At 44.6% G+C, this 9,897-nt stretch overlaps 1 pseudogene; it reads left to right on the top strand.

Annotated features, from left to right (window-relative positions):
* Positions 1 to 3,113: 3,113 nt before the first annotated feature.
* Positions 3,114 to 9,897, top strand: part of LOC105548091 — a 10,502-nt pseudogene continuing 3,718 nt past the window's right edge.

The raw sequence follows: 9,897 nt of genomic DNA, 5'->3' as shown, positions 1-9,897 counted from the left end.
TCGTGATTCACCCGTCTCGGCCTCCCAAAGTGCTGGGATTACAGGCTTGAGCCACCGCGCCCGGCCTGGAATCAAGTGTTTTGAATGTTCTGAACATGTAAGCACACTCTGAAAGACTCGATGCCAAATGATTTTTTATTAGGACGCTTGGGTCGCTGACTAGGTGTATTTGAACCTTCCTTCTCCTCTCCCCCCAACAAAAAACATTTTTATTGCTTTATTATTTAATAATAATATTTTCAGCTTTCACAATTGTCCTGTACCTAATAGTCAACACTTAAGTTCAAATTTAAAATAATATGAATAAAGTAATACATATTTCCAGAACTAAAATTGCTTTAAATCTAAATCAGTACACCTACTACGTACCCACATTTTTAACAAATAAATAACTGCATATTAGAATATTTATAATGATTATTTTCACATGGTTCATATCTGATTTAAGGGACATTTCACCAAGAAATAATCTGCTGGAAAAAGTATTGCAGAAATATAGTTACAACATGTAGATAATTAAAATAATAAAAATTAATCCCAGCACTTTGAGAGGCCAAGGCGGGAGGACTGCCTGAGCTCAGGAGCTCGAGACTACTAAAACACAAAAAACACCAGACACGGTGGCTCACGCCTGTAATCCCAACACTTTAGGAGGCCGAGGTGGGCGGATCATGAGGTCAGGAGTCTGAGACCAGTCTGGCCAACATAGTGAAAGCCCATCTCTACTAAAAATACAAAAAATTAGTCGGGTGTGGTGGTGTGCACCTATAATCCCAGCTACTCGAGAGGCTGAGGCAGGAGAACAGTGTTAACTTGGGAGGTAGAGGTTGCAGTGAGCCAAGATTGCGCCATTGCACTCTAGCCCAGTCGACAGTGCAAGACTCCGTCTCAAAAAAAAAAAAAAAAAAGGAAAAAAGAATTAGCCGGGTGTGGTAGTAGGTGCCTGTAGTCCCAGCTACTTTGGAGGTTTAGGCATGAGAATTGCTTGAACCGGGAAGCAGCGATTTCAGTGAGCTGAGATCATGCCGCGGCACGCTAGCCTGGGACATAGAGTGAGACTCCATCTAAAAAAAAAAAAAAAAAAAAAATCGAAGAAATTTGGAATATTTACTGAAAAGAATTACTCTGGCTTCATTCCTATACCTGATAATGTTTAAAATAATATATCTTTATATCTTTAAAAGACTATGATAGTCTTGAACTGAACAAAATTCACAGCTGATATTATAAGCTTGAAGTAAACACACAACATATGCTAGGTAGTATGCTCTACAAATAAGCTACAGGATGTAAACAAGGCCAGAAATGTGTTATTGTAAATTCAGCATGGTTAATCCTACCAAATGAAGATTGTCTGCCTGTATTTTTCAAAAAGGAAAACAAGCTGGGCACGGTGGCTCACACCTGTAATCCCAGCACTTTGGGAGGCTGGGGCAGGCAGATCACTGGAGGTCAGGAGTTCGAGACCAGCCTGGCCAACATGGTGAAACCCCATCTCTACTAAAAATACAAAAAAAGGCTGGGCACAGTGGCTTATACCTGTAATCCCAGCACTTCAGGAGGCCGAGGCGGGCAGAACACCTGAGGTCAGGAGTTTGAGACAAGCCTGGCCAACATGGTAAAACACCATCTCTACTAAAAATATAAAAATTAGCTGGGCATGGTAGCGTGTGCCTGTAATCCCAGCTACCCAGGAGGCTGAGACAGGAGAATCGCTTGAACCTAGGAGTGGAGGGTGCAGTAAGCTGAGATTACACCACTGCACTCCAGCCTGTGCGGCAGAGCAAGACTCCGTCTCAAAAAAAATGTATATATATATATCCAGCGTGGCGGCAGGTGCCTGTAATCTCTGCTACTTGGGAGGCTGAGGCAAGAGAATCACTTGAATCCAGGAGGTGGAGGTTGTAGTGAGCTGAAATTGCACCACTGCACTCCAGCCTGGGCTACAGAGGGATACTCCATCTCAAAAAAAAAAAAGGAAAACAAAAAGACACTTAAGAGTTTTATCTGTTCTGTCCCTACAACCCTTTATATTGTTTCTCTTTGATATAATGGTACTGTTTTGGTCACATATATTTACTCCCAAGAAAATCTGAATTGAACTTTGCTTTTTACTTGGAGTTTTGTGATTTTCATAATTGCTGCAAGGGACTAACCAAAAGCATAGATCTGTTATATAAGCAACAGAGTAACATTTTTGGATTTAATACTGCTCAACTGTAAAAATAATTCATTAACTCAGTCTTTACCCCATTTGTGTCTGTCATTTCCTATAGATTTAAGGTTATTTCCATTGTATGAACTGATAACACAACTGAAAACCACCTATATTTATTCATCTATTAACTTCTAAAAGGATTATAGGTCATCACCATCTATCTATTTTCTGAGCCTAAGTAGACTCCTTATAGTTTCATTTTTTCAGTCATTTTCTCTATTTTGTTCTATGGGCCCTAATATAATAATATTAATATATAATGGCTAACTTTGATTTTTTACTATGTATTGTGTTGTAATTAAATACTTATAAGAACCTTATTAATAAGAAGTAGCTTCTCCACTTCTTCTGGAATCTCCACCTGGTTGTCTGCCTACTTCTACTCTTGCCTCCACCATGTCCATCAGGATGACCCAGAAGTCCTACAAGGTGTCTACCTCTGGTCCCCAGGCCTTCAGCAGCCATTCCTACGCTAGTGGGTCCGGTGCCCGCATCAGCTCCTCAAGCTTCTCCTGAGTGGGCAACAGCAGCTTCTGGGGTGGCCTGGGTAGAGGCTATGGTGGGGCCAGCAGCATGGGAGGCATCACCACCATCACAGTCAACCAGAGCCTGCTGAGCCCCCTTAACCTGGAGGTGGACCCCAACATCCAGGCCTTGTGCACCCAAGAGAAGGAGCAGATCAAGACTCTCAACAACAAGTTCGCCTCCTTCATAGACAAGGTATGGTTCCTGGAGCAGCAGAACAAGATGCCGGAGACCAAGTGGAGCCTCCTGCAGCAAAAGAAGATGGCTCGGAGCAACACGGACAACATGTTTGAGAGTTACACCAACAACCTTAGGCGGCATAGACACTCTGGGTCAGAAGAAGCTGAAGCTGGAGGCAGAGCTTGGCAACATGCAAGACCTGGCGGAGGACTTTAAAAACAAGTATAAGGATGAGATCAATAAGCACACAGAGATGGAGAATGAATTTGTTCTCAAGAAGAATGTGGATAAAGCTTACATGAACAAGGTAGAGCTGGAGTCTCGCCTGGAAGGGCTGATCGACGAAATCAACTTCCTCAGGCAGCTGTATAAAGAGATCAGGAGCGGCAGTCCCAGATCTCAGACACGTCTGTGGTGCTGTCCATGGACAGCAGCCGCTCCCTGGACATGGACAGCATCATCGCTGAGGTCAAGGCACAGTACAAGGAGATTGCCAACCACAGCCAGGCTGAGGCCAAGAGCATGTACCAGATCAAGTATGAGGAGCTGCAGATGCTGGCTGGGAAGCACAGGGATGACCTGCGGCATACAAAGACTGAGATTTCTGAGATGAACCCAAACATCAGCCAGCTCCAGGCTGAGATTGAGGGTCTCAAAGGCCAGAGGGCTTCCCTGGAGGCCGCCATTGAGATGCCGAGCAGTGTGGGGAGCTGGCCATTAAGGATGCCAACACCAAGCTGTCCGAGCTGTAGGCTGCCCTGCAGCGGGCCAAGCAGGACATGTGCAGCAGTTGCATGAGTACCAGGAGCTGATGAACGTCAAGCTGGCCCTAGACATGGAGATCGCCACCTACAGGAAGCTGCTGGAGGGCGAGGAGAGCTGGCTGGAGTCTGGGATGCAGAACATGAGTAACCATACGAAGACCATCAGCAGCTATGCAGGTGGTCTGAGCTTGGCCTATGGGGGCCTCACAAGCCCCGGCCTCAGCTATGGCCTGGGCTCCAGCTTTGGCTCTGGCGTGGGCTCCAGCTCCTTCAGCCGCACCAGCTCCACCAGGGCCGTGGTTGTGAAGAAGATAAAGAACCGCAATGGGAAGCTGGTGTCCGAGTCCTCTGACGTCCTGCCCATTGAACAGCTGCAGCAGTCCCTCCCAGCCTGCCCCGCCTGCAGCTGCCCCAGAGCCCAGGAGGGAGGCCACTGTGCAGGGGAGCACAGGAAACAGGTGACCCACCTGAGGCTCAGCCCTAACCCTCAGCCCACCCACGGGAGGAGTTTACTGCCTGGGCACCCCCTTTACTCCATGCCTCCAGCTACAAAACAATTCAATTGCTTTTTTGGGGGGTCCAAAATAAAACCTCAGCTAGCTCTGCCAAAAAAAAAAACAAAAAAAAAAACAAAAAAAAAAAACCTTATTAAAACTTCATTAAAAAAAACAAAATAGAACCACCAGTTAGAAATCTGACATAAGAGAAACAATATATAAGACTATAGGGACAAAGTAGATAAGAATCCCAAATAGCTATTTTTTTTTATTTTTGGAAGATACAAGTGAAAAATTTTCATTTGGTTTTACATTGTTTTTACAGTGCTTATATATTTCTGGTCTTGATTACATCTTGCAGTCTTGTAGTATGAGGAAAGTACTAGTATTATTATCTCTTTTCATGCATAGTGACTAAGTTACTTGTTCCAAGTTTCAGAGATATCAAGGAATAGTGCTGGAGTTCAAAACTGGCCAGTCTGGTTCCCAAATCCTTGCTGTAAACCACTATGTTATGTAGCCCCTGTGCCTATGTGGCATAAATTAAAGGCCAGAGGGAAGCAGAGTCCTTTCTAAAATGGAAGGCATCAGAGCCGCACATATCCCAGATTATATACCTCTACCTGCTGCTACTCACCAGAGTCACGTTCTTCCAAAGGCAACAGGGCCAGCTTGAGTATTAGAGTCTGCTTAAGGCCTTGCTTGACTCCCCTTATTCCTACTTCCTGGCTCTTCAAGGCAACATGGAGAGAGATGGTCATCAGGCTCCCTTCTCTTTAGGGACTCATTTTCTGAAGGAAAGTCATTTCCCACATAGTTTATGGCAAAGGCAGGACAGGACCAGTCTTAGCCACAGTTACAGAAAAGAGAAATTTTCTTTGTTACTTTCTTAGCCAGCAAAACCCATTTCCCAGCCTCTTGAGAAGAGCCTAACCTGCTCTTTTTTTTTTTTTTTTTTTTTTTTTTCATGATAGAGTCTCACTCTGTTACCCAGGCTAGAGTGCAGTGGCACAACCTCGGCTCACTGCAGCCTTGGCCTCTCGGGTTCCAGCGATTATCCTGCCTCAGCCTCCCGGGTAGCTGGGATTATAGGCATGCACCACCACTCCTGGCTAATTTTTGTATTTTTAGTAGAGACGGGGTTTCACCATGTTGGCCAGGCTGGTCTCAAACTCCTGACCTCAGATGATCCCCCTGCCTCGGTCTCCCAAAGTGCTAGGATTATAGGCATGAGCCACTGTGCCCGACCCCTAACCTACTCTTGATACTCACTGCCCTCACGATGATTGCCTTTAACCTGTTCAGAAGCCTCCATTATAGCCCTCCACTCCGTAGTGCCATCTTGCAGTCTCATTCTTTAAACTACCTCCCCTTCTGTGGAAAATGTGCTAGTTACTCTTTAATATCTGTATGCCCCTTCTTCCATAATGATAGAGCACCTACTGTCTGGCTGCCTTGCAGTTAGTTATGGCCATATAACTAAGTTTTACCCAATGGGATGTAAACATACTGATGGGGTTCAGGATATGCTACCCTGAAATATGGCACCCTGACATTTGAGAAAACAGCGGAAGCAGGAAGTCACTCTCATTTTTCCTGACCTGTCTCCCCTGAAGCAGGTTATAAGACCCCCATTTGAGAGGTACTCCTCCTATACCTGAAGGAAAGGGACCATACTGAACCTGAACAAACAGGCCTTTCAAATTCCCATAAGGTCATCATCATCATATCCTACCCTCTCTGTTCAATCATACTTCTCTCAAATTGTCCACTTCTTCATCAAACCTAAGCATAAAAAAAAACACACACAAGCTTACCTGTTTCTTTGGTCTTCATTTCCTTAGGAAGGCTCCTATGTCACATAAAAGTCTTACTGAATAAATTTGTATGTTTTTCTTATTTGTTATTATAGAAGCCTCAGCCGTGAACCTAGCAATGAGTTAGGAAAGAAATCTCTTCTCCCCAGCCAGGCACGGTGGCTTACAGTTGTAATTCCAGCACTTTGGGAAGCCAAGGTAGGAGGATCACTTTAGGTCAGGAGTTCAAGACCAGCCTGGCCAACATGGTGAAACCCTGTGTCTACTAAAAATTCAAAAAAAATTAGCCTGGCATGGTGTGCCTGCCTGTAGTACCAGCTAATCGGGAGGTTGAGGCAGGAGAATTGCTTGAACCCAGAAGACGGAGGTTGCACTGAGCCAAGGTTGCACGACTGCACTCCAGCCTGGGTGATACAGCAAGACCCTGTCTCAAAAAAAAAGAAGAAATCTCTTCTTCTCTACCACACATTGTATATTTACGGGAAGTATGCTTAAAGAAAGGTGATACGCTCTTCTTTCTCCATGTGTCTTCCTGCTGGCTGGAATGTAGATTTTATCTCTTCTGTGAGGCACAGCAGATAGCAAGATAGAAGGAACCTAAGTCCCCAACACGATGGAATGCCATAACAGACTTGGTCTGACAACCTGGTAGACTTCAGTTATTTTATTTTGTTATTATTATTATTTTTGAAATGGAGTCTCGCTGTGTCACCCAGGCTAGAGTACAGTGGCACGATCTCGGCTCATTGCAGCCACTGCCTCCCGGGTTCAAGCAATTCTCCTGCCTCAGCCTCCCTGGTAGCTGGGATTACACGCATGTGCCACACCTGGCTAATTTTTGTATTTTTAGCAGAGACAGGGTTTCACCATGTTGGCCAGGCTAGTCTCAAACTCCTGACCTCAGGTTATCCACCCGCCTCGGCATCCCAAAGTGCCAGGATTACAGGCGTGAGCCACTGCACCTGGTCAACTTCAGTTATTTTAATGAATTCTGGAATATGGCAGAGAAACAAACTTGTACCTTGAGGCTACTATTATCCTGTAGTATTTTTGTTACTGGCAGGCAAATTTAACGTGCCCAGCCGACCTCAGTTATTTTAATGAATTCCGGAATATGGCAAAGAAACAAACTCTTACCTTGAGGCTACTATTATCTGCCGTATTTCTGTTACTTGCAGGCAAACTTAACCTATTTGCCCTCTAGTGTGTGTGTGTGTGTGTGTGGCAGGGTCTTGCTTTGTCACCCAGGCTGGGGTGCAGTGGTGCCATAATGGCTTGCTGCAACCTTGACCTCCTGGGCTCAAGGGATCCTCCCACCTCAGCCTCTGGAGTAGCTGGGACTACAGGCGTGCACCACCTACAACTGTAGTTCCAGATGGTGGGAGAATCGTTTGACACCAGGAGGTCAAGGCTGCAGTGAGCTGTGATTGTAGTTTTTGTAGAGATTGAATTTCATCATGTTGCCCAGGCTGGTCTCGAATTCCTGGGCTCAAGTGATCCTCCTGCCTTGGCCTCCCTAATATATAATGAAATAATTACATAAGTTATTATGCTTAGATTCCAGGTGTGAGCCACCATGTCAGGCCTCTTTCTACTATTGATTAGCAAGACTTGTGGCTTTGCTAATATAAACAGAAGAATATCCTTTCAATAACATGAAACTTTGAGTTGGTCTCTCCTGATTCAGCAAGTGATATATTAAAGGGGGAAAAGGAATTTAGAAAAACCATCTCTTAAGATAAAAACTCAGCTTGTGGCCAGGTGAGGTGGCTCATGCCTATAATTCCAGCACTTTGGGAGGCTGAAGAGAGAGGATTGCTTGAGTCCAGGAATCCAAGATCAGCCTGGGCAATATAGTGAGACCTCATATCTGCAAATAATAATTTTTAAAAATTAGCTGGGTATGGTGGTGCACATCTGTAGTCCCAGTTACTTAGGAGGCTGAGGTGGGAGAATAGCTTGACCACAGGAGGTCAAGGCTGCAGTGAGCTATGATTGGGCCACTGGGCTGCAGCCTGGGCAACACAGGCTGCAGCCTGGGTAACATGGTGAGACCTCAAAAGAAAAAAGAAAAGAAAAAAAGGAAAACTCAGCTTGCTTGCAAGGCTACTGACATGCATAATACTATTTTGTTTTCAAAAGTTGAATACCATGTAGCGTTTTCTTTTTGTACCCTTTCCATATCCCAGTTCTGCCAGCCTGATCAACATCTCTGCCAACTAGAGCAAAGATTGGGTTCTGAGAAAAGCAAAAAAGAAACTAACAAGAATAGTTTTCAAAACATTATGTTGTTACAATTACCTGAAGGAAAAGAGCTAAGTTTCATTCCTTTGCATTCCTTAGGCCAACAGTCCCCAATCATTTTGGCACCAGGGATGGGTTTCATCATAAGACAATCTTTCCATGGACTGGGACGGTGAGTGGGGAGATGGTTATCAGGATGATTCAAGCACACTACATTTATTGTGCACCTTATTTCTATTATTATATTGTACTATATAATGAAATAATTACATAAATCACCTTAATGTAGCATCAGTGGGAGCCCTGAGCTTGTTTTCCTACAACTAGATCATACCATATGGGAGTGATGGGAGACAGTGACAGATCATCAGGCATTAGATTCTCATAAGGAGCATGCAACCTAGGTCCCTTGCACGTGCAGTTCACAGTAAGGTTCAGGCTCCTGTGAGAATCTGCCGCCACTTCTGCTGCTGCTGATCTGACAGGAGGCGGAGCTCCAGTGGTAATGCACGCAATGGGGAGCAGCTGTAAATATAGATGAAGCTCCACTCTCGCTCTCAGAAATAATAATTCAGTCAAATACAGATGAACCTCCTGCTGTGCAGCTTGGTTCCTAACATGCCATGGACCAATACTGGTTTGTGGCATAGGGGTTGGGGACCCTGCCTTAGGCCATTTCCCATCCACACAGCTGTCAAAGTTCATCTTTTTAAAACGGCTGACAAATTTATAGAAACAGAAAGCAGAATAGAGGTTACTAGGGCTGGGAGAAAAAGAATGGAGAATTATTACTTAGTGCGTACAGAGTTTCTGTTTGTAGTGATGGAAAGGTTTTAGAAATAGAGAGTAGTGATAGTCACACAATATTGTGACTACAATTAATGACACTTAATTGTAATTCTAAAATACTGAAAATGGCACACTTAATATTACATATTTTTACCACAAAATAAATAAAAGCTAGAAAAAAAGTATGTTAAAAGAATACAGGAAAAGATGCCTACCCCAAAACCTTTCAATCATCTCTATTTCTATACCGACTTCTTATTCTAATTTTTATGAAAGCTTTTGGAGGCTGCAGAATGTGTCTAATATGTAACCAGCATATTTGTTTGCTTAGCTGAATAATTACAAATAAAAGCACTTTACTTGGAGACCGGGGGCAGTGGCTCAATCCTGTAATCTCAGCACTTTGGGAGGCCAAGGCAGGAGGATCACTTGAGGCCAGGAGGTCGGGACCACCCTGGCCAACATGGTGAAACCCAGTTCTCTACTAAAAAGGCAAAAATTAGCTGGGTGTAGTGGTGGGCGCCTGTAATCCCAGTTACTTGGGAGGCTGAGGCACGAGAAGCACTTGAACCTGGGAGGCAGAGTTTGCAGTAAGCCAAGAGCATGCCACTACACTGCAGCCTGGGCGACAGAGTGAGACCCCGTCTCAAAAAAATAAAAAATAGTCGGGTGCAGTGACTCACACCTGTAATCCCAGCACTTTGGGAGGCTGAGGCGGGCAGATAACCTGAGGTCAGGAGTTTGAGACCATCCTGGCTAACACAGTGAAACCCCATCTGTACTAAAAATACAAAAAATTAGCTGGGCGTGGTGATGGGCGCCTGTAATCGTAGCTACTCGGGAGGCTGAGGCAGGAGAATCAC

This window comes from Mandrillus leucophaeus, unplaced genomic scaffold, assembly GCF_000951045.1.
Source record: "Mandrillus leucophaeus isolate KB7577 unplaced genomic scaffold, Mleu.le_1.0 Scaffold40, whole genome shotgun sequence".
In the NCBI taxonomy this organism is placed as follows: domain Eukaryota; kingdom Metazoa; phylum Chordata; class Mammalia; order Primates; family Cercopithecidae; genus Mandrillus; species Mandrillus leucophaeus.
The sequence above is the reverse complement of the archived record's forward strand: the minus strand, read 5'-3'. Positions and strand labels throughout refer to the sequence as shown.